Consider the following 17,696-nt stretch of genomic DNA (forward strand, 5'->3'; position numbering starts at 1 on the left):
TCATGGGATGCTTGTTGACGTTGAGTTTGGTCGCGAGTCGTTGTACTTGGCGCTCGCTAGTGTGCCTTGTATCTTCATGCATCTTCTTGATTTAGCTTGCACGGGTACTTGCGTCGAGGTCGGTGCGCTCTTGTAGAGGAAGAGGTAGAATGTCCAATGGGGACAACGGGTTGAAGCCGTAGACGACCTCGAAGGGGGACTTGTCGGTCACCGAATGTCTTGCACGGTTGTAGGCATACTCGGCGATGGGTAGACACTCCTCCCACTCCTTGATGTTCTTCTTGATCAACATGCGAAGTAGAGTGATAGTGTACGGTTCATCGCCTCCATTTGGCCGTTGGTTTGAGGATGGTATGTGGATGAGAACAAGAGCTTGAATCCGAGCATGGCACATGGCGTCTTCCGAAAGTAACTCAAGAACTTGGCGCGCGGTTGGAGACGATTGTCTTTGGTACTCCATGGAGGCGCAAGATTTCCCTACAAAAGAGATTTGCAATGTGTGAAGCATCGTCTATCTTGTTGCAAGGGATGAAATGCGCCATCTTAGAAAATCGGTCCACAACAACAAACACGAAATCTTTTCCATTTTGAGTTCTAGGCAAACCAAGTACAAAATCCATGCTAATGTCTGCCCAAAGTTGATAAGGAATATGAAGGGGCATGTAAAGACCATGGGATTGCGCTTTAGACTTAGCTTTGCGACATGTAGAGCATCGGTTGGTGAATCGTGAGACGTCGCGGAACATCTTGGGCCAAAAGTAGTTCTTGGAGAGCGTGGAAAATGTCTTGTCGCGTCCAAAATGTCCCATGAGTCTGCCTCCACGAGCCTCTTGCAAAAGGAGCAAACGAAGAGAAGACTCAGGAATGCATAGTTTGTTAGCTCTCATAAGATAACAATCCTTGATGTAATATTGTTCCCAAGATATATGCATCAAACATTTAGCATAAGGAGTCGCAAAAGATGGATCATTAGCATACAAGTCTTTTATGTGCTCAAAGCCAATAACATTCAACTCAAGTTTAGTGACAAGCGTGCATATGCATGAAAGTGCATCCGCAACTACATTTTCCTTACCCTTAATGTAGTTGATCACATAGGGGAAAGATTCAATAAATTCACTCCATTTGGCATGACGCTACTTCAACTTAGTTTGACCTGTTAAGTACTTAAGCGTTTCATGATCTGGATGACAAACTCATGAGGTCTAAGATAATGTTCCCAAACATGTAGCACACGCACTAAAGCATACAATTCTTTTTCATAGATGGGATGGTTAACTTGCGCACCGGAGAGTTTTTCACTAAAATAAGCAATGACACATTTTTCTTGCATCAAAACTCCGCCAATTCCGGTACCACTTGCATCACAATGAACCTCAAAAGTTTTGTCAAAGTTGGGCAAAGCAAGAATCAGAGCATGAGTAAGCAAGGACTTGAGCTCATCAAAAGCGGTAGATTGCAAAGATCCCCAAACAAAAGGAGCATTCTTCTTACTCAAAGCTTGCAAAGGAGCGGCAATAGTGCTAACGTCTTTCACAAAGCGACGATAAAAACCCGCAAGACCAAGAAAACTACGCGCTTGTTGCAAATTAGGTGGGTTGGGGCCAAGTTTTAATTGCTTCAATTTTAGATTCATCAACATGGACACCCTTGGAAGATACAACAAAACCCAAGAAAACCACTTTGTCAACACCAAATGTGCACTTTTTCATGTTGGCATAAAGACGTTCCTTGCGAAGGGTTTGCAAAACGGCCCTAACATGATTAATATGCTCTTTCATGGATTTGCTAAAAACAAGAATGTCATCAATGTAAACCACAACAAAGACTCCAATATAAGGTCGAAGCACAAAATGCATAAGACGCACGAAAGTACCGGGAGCCTCCGATAAACCCATAGGCATAACTAACCACTCATATAAGCCAAATTTTGTTTTGAAAGCAGTTTTCCATTCATCACCCTCTTGTATGCAGATTTGATAATAGCCACTTTTAAGATCAATTTTTGAGAAATAGTTGGCTCCACTAAGTTCATCAAGCATATCATCTAAGCGAGGAATGGGATGCCTATAGCGAACGGTATAGCATTTATAGGTCTACGATCGGAACACAAGCGGGAACTTCCATCTTGCTTAGGCACAAGTATAATGGGAACGGCACAAGGGCTTAAGCTTTCACGTACATGACCGTTGTCGATGAGTTATTATACTTGCCGCTGAATCTCCTTAGTTTCTTCGGGGTTGACATGGTATGGAGCTTTGTTTGGAAGTGGCGCTCCGGGGATGAGGTCGATTCAATGCTCAATGCCTTGAAGAGGAGGTAGACCCGGAGGTAGCTCATTGGGGAAAACATCTTGGAATTCCTGCAAAAGAGATTGAAACACCAAAGGTAGCTCGTGAGAGGTGTTAGTTTTTGGTTCTCCGTCCTTGCACACAAGAACAAAGTGCATCACACTCGATGGGTTCTCACATACTTCTCTCATCTCACTTTTTGTGGAAAATAGTATCAGGTTTTTCTCTCTAGGTGAAGGGTCGCTCAAGTTTGGCTTATGGCTCTCACTCACTTTTGGGTGGATCACTTTCTCACTCTTCTCTCCACGATGGGTGGCTTGCTTGTCGGCTATCACTTGACTAGGAGACATAGGTCGTAGCACATATTCCTTCCCTTTCATCTTGAGCTATAGTGATTTGTGCGCCCGTTGTGGATGACTCCACGGTCGAATTGCCATGGCCTACCAAGAAGGAGGTGGCAAACGGTCATGGGGACCACATCACACTCCAAAGTGTCTTCATAGGCACCAATTTTGAAGGAGACTTGGACCGTATGCTCAACTCATATAGTTCCGAAGTCACTTAGCCATTGAACCTTGTAGGGGTGCGGGTGCTTCCTCTTGACCAATTGAAGCTTGGAGCATAGTTCTTCACTTTCCAAGTTGTGACAACTAACTCCATCGATGATGACCTTGACGGATCGTCCATTGATGCCAGCCTTTGTGTGGAAGATGTGGCATCTTTGGTCTTCTTCTTGTTGATGTTGAAGAGTCAAGACCTTGGAGACAACGAGAGCGGGGCTCAAATCCTCATCACAAAAGACTTGATCATCTTCATCCTCGTTCACGCGCCGGTGCATGGCCACTTTCTCAAGAGCTTACATCTCCTCATCACTCATGGAGTCATATGTGCCATCGTCGTTGAGGATCATGGTGCGCTTATTTGTGCATTCATAAGACTTGTGGCCTCGGCCGCCGCAAGTGAAACACTTGAAGGAGCTTGTCTTCACGGTCTCATCGGTCGGAGTACATGATGAAGCATGCGGCTTGAAGTTGCTTGTAGTAGGAGGAAGATGACTTGAACTTGCTGAAGTTTTCTTGTAACTTGAATTGTCGTCATTGCTTGGAGAAGGCTTGGTTGATGTAGAGGTTGGATGAGTTGTTGAAGCTTAGTTGTTGGAGAAGCCGTAGGTCTTGGATGAGTACTTGGCGTACTTGAAGTCACCTTGCACTTGGCGTTCCGCCTTTGTAGCTTGATGCACGAGCTCAATGAGATTGGAGTAGGGTTGGAAGTCGGCGATCTTCTTGATGAGATGATTGAGTCCATTCAAGAATCGTGCCATTGTTTGCTCCTCATCTTCCGTGACATTCGCTCGAATCATGGCTATCTCCATTTCCTTGTAGTATTCTTCAACACTCTTTGTTCCTTGCTTGAGGAGTTGGAGTTTCTTGAAGAGATCGCGGTTGTAGTAGGTTGGCACAAAACATGCTCGCATGACTTCCTTCATTTGAGCCCAAGTGGTGATAGGAGGTTCACCTCTTGCTTGTCTGCGCTCAAGGACTTGTTCCCACCATATGAGCACATAGTCTTGGAACTCAAGTGATGCCATAGAGATCTTCTTCTCTTCCTCATAGTTATACAAACGAAAGATTTTGTCGACCTTCAATGCCCATGAGAGGTATTCTTCGGGATCATTGCTTCCATTGAACTTGGGCATTGTGAATTTGAGCTTGCCATAGTGTTGCTCTTCATTGTGTTGTTGGCGATGGTGATGATGACGCCCTTGCCGTGGAGGGTAATCATCCTCATGTTGTTCTTGGCGTGGAGGAAGTCCATGATTAACTTGTTCTTGTTGAACTTGAGGTTGAGTTGGAGCTTGACGAGCTTGTGAAGGAGCTTGAGGAACTTGACGTGGCACACACGGTTGGTAGTTCCTCTCTTGGATTTCTTCTCAAAGGGCTTCCTCTTGATTGTGCCATTCGCGATTGCGGTTGGCGATGGCTCGACTTGATTCTTGAAGGGCACGTTGCGCCTCAAGAGCTTGCGCTTCTCGTTGTTGTTGTTGAAGACGTTGAGCCTCGGCGTCTTGTTCCTCTTGGTGTAGACGCGCTTGTTCTTCTTCTTGGAGCCATAGTCACTGTCATTCTTGAGCTTGAGCAAAAGCAACTTGGTTTGATTGAGGACGAGGGACTTGCTCATCGACTTGCTCTTGTGAATGCTTGTCGTGTAGCGGGTTGCGAGATGCATGATGGTCTTGACACGCGGCTCGTTGAAGAGTGTTCGATGACGGTGTACTTGAGCCAGAGAAGGAGTCGTTGGAGTGTCGACTTGAGTGGCTCCGTCTTGAGTATGAAGAAGTTGAAGGAGGACGGTTCACCAACAAGGCGCGGATCTCGTCCATTCTTGCATCATTCTCTTTCTTGTCGCCTCGAGCTTGTTGTCGAAGTAGTCTCGTGTACGTTGCTCGTAGAGTCACAAGTCAGAGGCGAGGTTGTCGATGCGGTCGTTCATTGCTTGTTGCTCTTGATGCAACGCTCGTTGTGCACCAAAGAGGTGGTTCTTGGTGACGTATGATGACATGTCATCGTCTTGCTCGATGAAGAGTGGGTTGGTAGAAGTACTCGGCATATCCATCATTCCAAGCAAAATGTGAGTGGTAGAAAGAAAAGAACTTATACCAATGTACCTTGACCGATGTTGACAATAAATCAAGTTCACTCAAATGCGGCCAATGAAAGAGCACTATTGGTACCAATTCTTGTCGGTTCTCACACCTACACAAGTAAAAGCTTATGGTGGAGCTTGGTTAGGATGGTGGCACAAGATTTGATGCAGTTGTAAGTGAGCTTCAATAATGTTGGAAAAGATTCAATAATTTGCAAATGCAACAAGTAGACAAAGAAAGTAGTGGTACATGGAAACACACACGCAAATAGATAAGTGGGATTGTGCAAACCAAAAGTGAGCCAAAATGTGGAGTCCATGAAAATGCTCTTGTTGCACAATACTAGAGAGACGCTAGCATGATTGCACAATAGGCGGATACGGAGCTTGTGCACAACCTACTAGGCAGAAAGTCAATGATCTCTATCCCAAGTATGCTATATGTATGGTATTTCGGTGCTATGATCCAAGATGATCTTATATGACAATCTTAATGTAGTATGATGCTATGGTTCTTGCTTATAAGCTCTTTCCTTATCTTTCCTCTTTGCTTGAAAGCTTGGGTGGCTCTTCCACTTTTGAGCTCTTTTTTCATGCAAAACTTCACGAACCAAGATAGCAATTGTGTATGCTAGGACAACTTTGTGACACACACGTTGATGCCAAGATATGCACCACTATGTTATGGTATGTATGCTATGGAGTATGATCACTAATGTGCACAAGTCACGTTGTTGGCAATACTCAATGGCTAGTCTCGATGGGTAAGCAATGCAAAATTAAGGCCATGTGGGTATCAATGCAATTGCAAGGTATGACGAAGATATCATCGAAGTTACCGCCCTTGGCGATGATGAGTAGTCGATGGAGATGAGCGGTGGTGATGTCGATGTCGAACTGTACCTATATAGACGAAACACAATAGGACACGGGAACAACAACCCCAAATTTCAAAGACCCACAACGTGTCAAAATCGACATAGGAGGTAGTGGTGAGCGGTGGTGGTGCTTGTGGAAAGCGTTGGGGGTATGCGGAAGTAAGTGTGGGCACCGGGGTAAAATTGAGCGAAAGTATGCGGAAATGGGCGCGGGGGATGGAGTTGCTGCTGCCAGGGGACGGATGTCCGGGCCAACTGCCGGATGTCCGGTGGACACGGGGCAGATGTCCGGGCGCCTGGATCAGGGACGAACACGATGAACTCCACGGGAAAAATTGCAACTCCGGGGCAAAATTCAGATGAATTGGTGGATGGAAATCGCGGGAGAGATGGGGAAAAGCTAGATCAACTCAATGCAAAGCAGATCCATGGATCAAATCCAATAAAACTTCATCACACCAACAAATCACAAAAAACATTTGGGGCTATTTTTGGTGGGGAATTTTCGGATTTAGGATGAAAACAACAAAATCAAGCTAGAAAACACGGGGTAGGGGCTCCAAAAACGTGATCAACGTGGCTCATGATACCAAGATGATGTAGGGCGGAACCCTAGGGGCCGATCTTTTACGTTTGGAGTGGATCCTATGGGGAAACACGAAGAACGCGCGGGAGAACACAAGGGAAAACATGGGGAGAAACGAGAGAAACACTCAACCGTCAAGGAACCGATCACACAAGGGCTAGATCACCGAAAGCACAAGGTAACACATGATCCAAAATCAACAAAGCAAGATACAAGAGTAACCGTTCTTCTCCATGAGGAGGTCTTGATTGTCTTCTCTGGATGGAGGCCTTGAATCCGAATGGATCTTCTCCGAAGAGGCACGGTCCCTCACATGGAGTAGATCCTGTACGGATGAGCAGAGCTCTATCTCTAAATGAGCTATCACGATGCTAACCCTAAAACGTAGGTGGGGACGAAGTATATATAGTCTAGGGGGTGAAGAGGGGTACATGGGACTCAGCCCTTACACTGTACACAGACAGGGAGGGCCGGATGTCCGGGTGTCGGGCCGGATGTCTGGTGGCTCGCGAGGGGCCGGATGTCCGGGCTGAAGGTTCGGATGTCCGGGCTGGTGCAGCTGGCCCTTCTGTTCTCTGGATGGGCGACGCCGGATGTCCACTCGGAGGGGCCAGATGTCCGCTGCTTCGGGAGGCGCCAGATGTCCGGGGTGCTGGCCGGATGTCCGGGTTGTCGGGGCAACCTTCTGTGCTCCCTGGACGCTGGTGCGAGATGTCTGGGATTTTGGCCGGATTTCCGGTGAGGGGGGCCGGATGTCCGGTCCCTGTAGCTTCTTCTGCAGAGGCATGGCCGTGTAGATCTCTAGGGGCCGGATGTCCGGGGTCCTGGCCGGATGTCCGGTGCCTGGAGGCTGCTCTTGCCTTCTTCCATTGGTTCTCTTCTTCTGTGGACTTGGGGTCTTGACCATCTTCATGTGCATCCTCGGGAGGGTCCTCTTGGTACCTAATCATGCACAACATTCCGGATTGAGGTAGTAGCCATATCTTGAGAGGATCATGTGATATATCACTAAGGAGAGAAGTCACCTCGGTTTCGAGAGCTCTAGCTCGTGCTCTAGTCATGGGTCCTCTTGGTTCTTGGTGAGACGATGGAAGGTCCATGGGGATGACCGAAGGATGCTCCGCATCACAATGCATCAGCAATAACATTTTCTTTACCCTTCTTGTGTTTAATGACATAAGGGAAAGTCTCAATGAATTCAACCCATTTAGCATGTCTATGATTCAGTTTAGCTTGACTTTATATGTTTCAAAGATTCATGATCAAAATGTATATAACAAATTCTTTGGGCCATAAATAATGTTGCCAGGTTTCTAAAGTCCGAACAAGAGCATATAATTCTTTATCATAAGTAGAATAATTTAGACTAGGCCCACTCAATTTTTCAGAAAAGTATGCAACAGGTTTGCCATCTTGTAATAACATACCTCCTAATCGAATTCCACTAGCATCACATTCAAGCTCAAATGCCTTATTAAAATCAGGAAGTTGGAGTAAAGGAGCATGTGTCAACTTATCTTTCAACACCGTGAAGGCTTCTTCCTGTGCGGTACCCCAAACAAAAGGCACATCCTTCTTTGTAAGCTCATTGAGAGGTACAGCAATGGTGCTAAAATCTCTCACAAAACTCCTATAGAATCTAGCGAGGCCAAGAAAATTCCTCACTTGTGTGACCGTTTTGGGCTGCGGCCAACTCTCAATAGCTTCAATCTTGCCTTTATCAACTTCAATTCCCTGTGGAGTAACAACATAGCCAAGAAAAGATACTCGGTCGGTGCAAAAGGTGCACTTCCCAAGGTTTCCAAACCAACGTGCATCACATAGAGCAATAAAAACAACACGTCAATGTTCCAAATGTTCCTCCAAAGATCTGCTATAAATCAATATATCATCAAAGTAAACTACCACAAATCATCCAATGAAAACACATAAAACATTGTTCATTAATCTCATGAAGGTACTAGGTGCATTAGTTAACCCAAAAGGCATTACTAACCACTCATATAATCCAAACTTAGTTTTAAATGCTGTTTTCCATTCATCCCCCAATTTCATACGAATTTGATGGTATCCACTATGCAAATCAACTTTGGAGAATATTGTAGAGCCACTCAATTCATCAAGCATATCATCTAGCCTAGGAATAGGTTGACGATAACGAATAGTAATATTATTAATGCTTCTACAATCAACACACATACGCGATGTACCATCCTTTTTCGGCACTAGAATAATAGGAACAACAAAAGGACTAAGGGATTCACGTATATAACCTTTGTCTAGAAGCTCCTGTACTTGATGCATAATCTCCTTCGTCTCCTCTGGATTGGTACGGTGTGGTGCATGGTTGGGTAATGATGCACCGGGAATTAAGTCAATCTGATGCTCAATCCCTCGAATGGGAGGTAATCCCGGTGGCACGTCTTGTGGAAATACATCAACGAACTCCTGCAAAATGTTAGTGACAGCAGGAGGCAAAGAGGAAGGCACGTCCTGGAATGAAAATAATGCCTCTTTGCACACAAAAGCATAGCAAACAGATTTTCTGAAATCTAGCTCATCAATATCAGATTTAGTGGCAAGTAAACATGCACTTTTCAATTTAATTTCAGAAGCAACACTAGATGGTTTACTATTAGGTTTCATTTGTTGCTCAAATTCTTTTGCCACAATCTGATTTTCACTCTTATTTTTCTACTATTTTGCTTTATTAGCTCTATTAATATCATATTTCAAAATGGAATAAAGAGTCATAGGAAGCAAAGTAATATTTTTATCCTTATGAACAAGAGTATACTGATTGTTTCTACCATGGTGTACATAATTTTTATCAAATTGCCATGGTCGACCAAGTAATACGGAACATGCTTGCACAGGTACCACATCACAATCAACATAATCAGCATATGTAGAGATACTAAAATGCACACGAACAGTACGTGTTACCTTAACCTTGCCACTGTTGTTGAACCATTGGATGTAGTAAGGATGTGGATATGGTCTTGTGGTGAGAGATAGCTTCTCCACCATCTCCATGCTAGCCAAGTTGTTGCAGCTCCCTATATCTATGATGAGGCGCACAAAATGTTCCTTCACAACTCCCTTCGTATGGAACAAATTATGCCTCTGATTTTGCTCAGCTTGTGTGACCTACACACTCAAAACACGTTGAGCAACTAAACATTCATACCTGTCAGTGTCTTCAGGAGCCATGTATTGCGTCTCATGATCAGAATCATCTCCACTGTGTTCTTCACGTGTAATAAGAGCCAAAGTCTCCTCATCATAGTCACTAGTGGACTCATACCCACCATCCTCAGTAGCAATCATCACACGCTGAGATTTGCATTCTCTCGCATAATGACCTCTTCCCTTACAACGACGACAAATAATATTACTTGTGTGCCCAGTTGATGCCATGGAAGAAGAAGAGCTCTGTGTAGGCCCGGCAGGTGCGCTCTTGGCAGATAGTGGTGGTTGTGCCTACTTTCTTGTATCACGACTGGAGGTGGCACCTAATGGAGGTGCTGGTGCAGTAGAAGTAGAAGATGCACGCTGTGTCCATGTATGAAGGTCGACCTGCAGAAAAGTTAGTTCGCTCCAATGCTTGTCGATCCTGCACTTCACGTTCAGCTTTACAAGCAAGATGGAATGAACGAGTGATATTAGTATACTCCTTATACTCTAGAATGGTCTGAATCTCTCTATTTAATCCACCCATAAAACATGCAAGCATAGCTTCATTCTCCTCAACAATACCACATCTAATCATGCCAGTTTGTAATTCTTGATAATATTCTTCTACGAAAAAAATTCCTTGTCTTAAACGCTGCAATTTTTGAAGCAATTCATGCTGATAATATGGTACGCATAGCAGTTTTCAAAGCAGCCCAAGTAGTTGGAATATGATATAATCTACAATGTTCAGACCACCATTCACATGCAAAACTAGTGAAAGCACAAATAGCAGCAGCAACCCATCTCTCCTCGGGATATTGTAAACATGTAAAACGTTGTTCAGTTTCTAACTCCAAAGTAAGATATATATCAGGAACATATCTACCCTCAAATGGTGCAATATTCAATTTTAGTTTAGGAATATGGTCATTATCTCGTACCTGAGGTGGTGGTGCAGGCCTACCGTTGCGAATATATACCTAAGATCGACCAACTGGTGGTGGTGCTGGTGGCTGCACGTAGTTTTGATTTTGATCAACCTCGTCCTCGTAATTGTCCTCCACCTCTGCAGTAGCAGCACGAGCTACAGAAGCACCAACAGCAGTAGCAGCGGCACCAGAATTTTGTCCTGGCTCAATAGGAACACGCTGTGCTCACCCTACTGTATCGCGGCTTAGATCTGGTTGTGGGAGACGTTTGAGTAATTCATCAAACTTGGCGTCCAACTTGGTGTCAATGGACTTCCCAATGTCATCCATCTTCTTCATTGCCTTACCAAAGCTGACCATCACGTCTTCCACCTGTTGACCCAACATTTGATGAAACTTATCATGAAGCTCCTTGTTCGTCATGTTCTCCCAGTCAATCTCGTCGGCTTGTGTTCCTGCCATAGTTAGCAGTAATAGAAATAGACAAGAATATGATCCTACAGACTACTGGAATATGGTTGTGGTGGGGTGTCACAAATCTGTCAAGCGAATCTCAAATTCTTACCAGTTCTTACCCAGCAGCAGGTGGTGATCGGCAACCGTTGTAGTCAAAACTCTCGAAGCTTGGATAGAGCGATTACCAGGGAGAGTCAAACGCACGACGTAGATGTATGTGGAGCTGGGAAGGCTTATAATATGGTAGCAAAAAGGGTTAGCAATAATCAATTCAGAGATGCAAAGTTGAGTAAACGCTCAACGACGGTACTGTGCTGGTCCTAGGCTAGATCGAGCTAGAGACGCGAGCTTAGAACACTAACAAAATATAGGCGCTACACAGAAACAAGGGAAGAGCACACTCTGATTTTTTTGCTTTTTTTGCGCTCCTCTTTTTTTTGCCGAAAAATCACTATAATGGCGAGTGTCTCAAAACTTTCCCAAGTCAAGATAGTAGGATAGACATGAATTTTTTGCGACAAATTTTGTTTTTTTTTCGACTGCCCAGATCCAAAAACTGGAAACGGCTCAAAAAAAACTTTCTATAACGAAGACTATCTCAAAACGCTTGGAAACACCTAAAAATAGGATAGCTATAAAAAAATTTGTCGAGTGCGTTTTTGGAAAATTTTGGGCCTAAACGGAGGGTGCTTTCCGGACTCTTTTTTTTTGGAAACCGACCTCTTCTACGGACGGCAAAAGATTGCTGGAATCTGAAACCTACTCAGACAAGGAAAACACAAATCTAGAAACAGATGGATCTCGAAAGTAAACCTAATATGAAATGGACTCGGAGTGGTGGTGGTATATGGATATGGATCAGTGGTGGTATATGGACTCGGATCGGTGGTGGTATATAGACGTGGGTCGATGGTGGTATATGGACTCGGAACGGTGTTGGTATATGGACTCGGAGCGATGTATCTGGTGTGGTGGTGGTATATGGCAGCGAATGATGAATCTGGTGTGGTGGTGGTGGTATATGGCAGAGGATAATGATGGTGCGGCGTCGGCGTGAATACTCGTGAATAGAACTCCAAACTCTAAAGGACTAGATGGTAAGACCAGCAACTAGACACGACGATGCAACCGAAAATTCAACAAAGCAAAATACTGAAAAGACTATGCAATGGCTCAGACTGTTTCAGATATGATGAACTAACCCTAATTTGTTTTGTGGCTTTTTCGTGGACTATAGGTATGAAGAACAGACTCGATCTAAAGTACGAAAAACTGTAAAATCTCACCGAGCAACTTGGAAATCTGATACCACTTGATATAGGCAAAGGTGTGCTGTCTTACGATGAGATGGTGGCTGTCGTTTGAGGGGAAGTCGACTTTGACGATCCGACTACGAACGTGAGAGGATGTCGCGCCTTAGCAATCACCTAAACCAACTCTGAGAGGTTATTGACCACGCCGGAGCACGATCAACCTGACCACGAAGGTCTATTTCCTACAAGCAAACGAAGAACAAGCAAGAAACTAAGATTGCAATCTGGATATTGTGAATAACAGAGGAAAGCTTTATTAATGAAGGTGGGGTTCTGTGATGCCTTTGTCTCGTCGTTGAACACAAACGAAGTACGCGAAGTTGCAGCTATGGCGAACTTTTAATCTAAACAAAACCCAAAGTCTAAACGGTGCCCTAAGGGCTGTATATATGGAGGAAGAGGGGGGAATTTCGTGGCCCTTGGTGGAGGGGTCCGAAACTAACCCTATCTCTTGTTTCCCCACACATGCAGACTCAAAAAATAGCCTATACTTATGTATTTCGAAATTACATGGGCCTGGCCCAATAATAAGGTGACGCAACACCTAGAATAGCCTTTGGATGAAATTTATCAAGTGGTATCTTGTATATTTCGTCCAAGGCTTCATGCACTCATTATGGTGGCTTCAAAGTCCTGAAATCATCACTTGTAACTCCATTCTTGTTCCCCTTGCGCATGCCATCATCTCCATGCTTGTTCTTGCTCCAATGTTCATCCTTCTCCAAGCTAGGCCCTTCATTTGTAAGCAAAACAAATATATCCAATTTAGGCAGCATCATATTCTCATGAACATTAGAATCATTACCAAGAAACGAAACCTGATAATTTAATTGGCGTGCGCGAGCTCTAGTAATTGGTCCAGTATATGTAGCAGTAGGGGCTTTGAGTGTAACAATGGTATTGATGTCCTCATCACAAAGAGTCCCATTAATCCTCCTCCACGCGCCTCCTACAACAACAAAAGACGAATAGAGATAGCTGGAATGCATAGCTTGGTAGCACGAAACACAAATCCATCATGATAGAGGCAAAGGTGTCCCGTCTTTTGATGAGATGGTGGCTATCGTTTTGGAGGAAGTCGACTTTGATGTTCCGACTACGAACGTGCGAGGACGTCGCGCCTTAGTAATCGCTAAACCAACTCCAAGAGGTTATTGACCACGCCGGAGCACGATCAACCTGACCATGAAGGTCTGTTTCCTGCTGGCAAACAAAGAATAAGCAAGAAACTAAGATTGCAATCTGGATATGTGAATATAAGAGGAAAGCTTTATTGATCAAGGTGGAGTTATGTGACGCCTTTGTCTGGTCGTCGAACACAAACGAAGTACGCGAAGTTGCAGCTATGGAGAACTTTAATCTAAACAAAACCCAAAGTCTTAACGGTGCCCTAAGGGCTGTATATATGGAGGAAGAGGGGGGAATTTCGCGGCCCTTGGTGGAGGGGTCCGAAAACAACCCTATCTCTTGTTTCCCCACACATACGGACTCTAAAAATATCCTATACTTATGTATTTCGAAATTACATGGGCCCGGCCCAATAATAAGGTGACGCAACACCTAGAATAGCCTCGGGATGAAATTTATGAAGTGGCATGTTGTATATTTCGTCCAAGGCTTCATGCACCCATTATGGTGGCTTCAAAGTCCTGAAATCATCACTTGTAACTCCGTTCTTGTTCCCCTTGCGCATGCCATCATCTCCATGCTTGTTCTTGCTCCAATGTTCATCCTTCTCCAAGCTAGGCCATTCATTTGTAAGCAAAACAAATGTATCCAATTTAGGCAGCATCATATTCTCATGAACATTAGAATCATTACCAAGAAACGAAAGTACCTAATAATTTAATTGGCGTGCGCGAGCTCTAGTAATTGGTCCAGTATATGTAGCAGTAGGGGCTGTGGTTGTAACAATGGTATTGATGTCCTCATCATCCTCCCCTTCTTTAAATGAAGTCGTCCTCGACAGAAGCTCATCTTCCTCACCCAAATAAGGCTTCAAATCTGCATTGATAAAAGTGGGACTAACCCCAAGATCTGCAGGCAGCTCAAGTTTATATGCATTATCATTTATCTTCTCCAACACCTTAAAAGGACCATCAGCACGAGGCATTAGCTTTGATTTGTGCAAATAAGGAAATTTGTCCTTCGCAAATGTAACCAAACAAGATCTCCAGGTGCAAACACAACATGTTTTCTACCCTTATCTCCAGCAAGTTTATATTTAGCATTCATACGCTCAATGTTTTCCTTAGTTAACTCATGCATTTTTAAAATCAATTCAACACGTTGTTTAGCATCAAAATTAACCTTCTCCGAAGATGGAAGAGGCAACAAATCAATAGGTGCACGAGGTAGGAAACCATACACAACTTCAAAAGGGCACATCTTAGTAATAGAATTCAATGAATGATTATAAGAAAATTCAATATGAGGCAAGCATTCCTCCCACATTTTCTTATTATTTTTCAAAACAGCCCTAAGCATAGTAGACAATGTTCTATTGACTACTTCAGTTTGTCCATCAGTTTGGGGGTGACAAGTAGTACTAAAAAGCAGTTTAGTCCCCAACTTAGCCCATAAACATCTCCAAAAGTGGCTAAGAAATTTAGTATCACGATCTGAAACAATAGTATATGGCACAACATGCAAGCGAATAATTTCATGAAAGAACAATTCAGCAACATTAACAACATGATCGCTTTTATGACATTATATAAAGTGTGCCATTTTCGAGAATCTATCCACGACAACAAATATGCTATGCCTCCCTGATGTAGGGCAGAACCCTATGTGGACGATCTTTCACGTTTGGAGATGATCCTACGGGGAAACAAGAAGAACACGCGAAAGAACTCAAGGGAAATCACGGGGAGAACGAGAGAAACCACTCAACCGACAAGTAATCAATCACACGAGTGCTAGATCATCGAAAGCATAAGGTAACACATGATACAAAATCAAAAAGGGGAGGATACAAAGGGAACCGTTCTTCTCCGTGAGGAGGTCTTGGGGGTCTTACCTTGAAGGGGTCTTGAATCCGCTTGGGGGATCTTCTCCGAAGAGGTCGTGAGCTCCGAGGAGAAGTAACCAAGTGGATGAGCAAGGCTCTCACACCAAATATGAGCTAAACCAATGCTAACCCTAGCTAGGAGGTGGGAGAGGTCTATTTATAGTCTAAGTGAATGAAAGGGTAAGTGGCTTCGGCCCAACACACCGGCGGACGCACATGCGTCGGACGTCCGACATGTGCCGGTCGTCCGGAGGCTCGCGGGGGTCCGGACGTCCGTAGGTCTTCAGACTTCCGTTGATTTGGCTCGGGTCCAGGGGCACCGGACGTCCGATGAATTCCGATCGTCCGGTCGCCGGTCGTCCGTTGGCTCCGGTCTTCCGCAGATTCGGCTCGGGTCTTCAGGGGCCGGACGTCCGGGCTAGACCGGTCGTCCGGTGGCTGTAGCTTCGGGCAGCTTCGTCTCTCGGTCCTTGTACTTGGCGTCCTCGCTAGCTATTCCGTTGGATGTGGTGGCTTCGTGGCTTTCCCCCAAGTACCTGATCATGCATAGAACACACGTTGGAGGTAGTAGCCATGTCTCACATGTAGAAAGCGAAGGTTCGGAAAGGAGCGAGTTCACCTTGTGTCCAATGGCGTCTAGTTGAGGTCTCGTCATAAGTCCACTTGGGGTTTGGGGAGTAGTCGGAGTGTACATGGGGATGAACGTGGGATGCTCCGCATCATATCCGCCCCCCTTGGGAAAGATCCGACCTCGGATCGTGATCCTCATCACCATGGAAATGGTTGTCATAGACGGACTTGTAGTTCGATGAAGTTGAAGACATGGCGCAATCCAAGTAGTCCAAGGTGTCGCCGGAGTGATAGACATGCAAAGAGAGCAAACACAAGCAACACTCGGAAATACAATGGTTAGCGCACACAAAGTGTCCATCATGTAAGAATGAGTCCGTGCGGCAAGATTGGTCATGACAAAGCGCATGAAGCTTATCAAGATGATCTAGAATGAGATGCAAAGCATTCAGGAGGAAATGCAATCATTGTGCACACAAATGTGTTGTAAATATGATCAATGCAACCACGATGCAAAATGATGTCATAGTGAGACGGTTTATCAATAGCATGAATATGGCAATGGATTCTCAATATGTGTAAGCTATCATGCAATTGATGATGGGCAATATGATCATGATGTATGAATATGCCATCAAGGAAGATCACAACAAATTTGCTAAGGAAGTGCACAAGCTCATATATCATGGATGTCATGGAAATAGATGCAACAAGGCAAGCATAATGTGAGTCAATCCATGCATAGGGTGCAAACTCTTGGTGAGTATGATAAGTCCATCGAGCATGACATGAAGAAGCACAATCAACAAATATGGAGGTTGTAGTACAAAAAGTCAAAGGAGTGTTGATGTACCAAAGCTCAATGTCGTCGCATGAGTGGAATTCCGAAGATGCATCCAATAAGTGTGAGCCCTCCTCATTGTGAAGGTCCATAGAGCCAATCTCCAATGCCGGTCCTCCATCCAATATATGTATCATGTAGACAAGAAGAAGGAAACACCAATGAAAGAGTGATCCATCCAATATGTGTAATTGAGGATGGCTCAAAGGGAAGGAGTTCACCTCAAGAATGTTGAAACTGTTGGTGTCACACATCGTGTATGCGTTCACATGACCAAGTTGTCTCGTCATGGTACCACCTTGTGAATCCTTCAAAACGAAAGAACATGACAAACACTCGGAAAAACCAATGAGGTTAGCGGAAATGCAAAACCTATCATTCGTGTGGTAAGATACCCAACAAGTGTATGCATCATGCTCATCATAATAAAGTACAAGGGAGCATTTCATAGTACGGAGGCATATGATGTGAGAACAACCAAATACAATAGGCTCAAGTAAACAAGCATGCATGACAAGTAAGTTGTCAAAGTCTCCATGATCAATAAGCATAGCAAGTTGGCAATCAATACAAGGTGATATGAGAGATGCAACTAATGGAGACAAGAGACGTTGATCATGACAAATCAAGTGAGAGGCATGAGCATATATGTCATCAACCCAAGAAAGCAAGTGATAGTGGAACATGGGTGATGCAACATAGCAAGCAATCCTAGCGATCAAGTCAAGCAAGCTAGTAGTGCGAAGATGCAACATACTAGGAGGAATCATGGAAAGCATGTCATTGGTGCAAATAGTGGGCATGAATAATGGACATGAAATATCACAAGCATGAAAGCAAGATATGAGGAAAATAGCATGAATGTACTGGTGAGAAGCCATATGTAAATATAATGGGTCATCATGACTCTCCCAACACAACAAGCATCAATAGCATGAGGCACATGATAAACATGGCAAAAGTAAGAAGGATCTCCACCAAGCATGCAAATACACATAG

This window comes from Triticum aestivum, chromosome 7B (assembly GCF_018294505.1).
Source record: "Triticum aestivum cultivar Chinese Spring chromosome 7B, IWGSC CS RefSeq v2.1, whole genome shotgun sequence".
NCBI classification, from domain to species: domain Eukaryota; kingdom Viridiplantae; phylum Streptophyta; class Magnoliopsida; order Poales; family Poaceae; genus Triticum; species Triticum aestivum.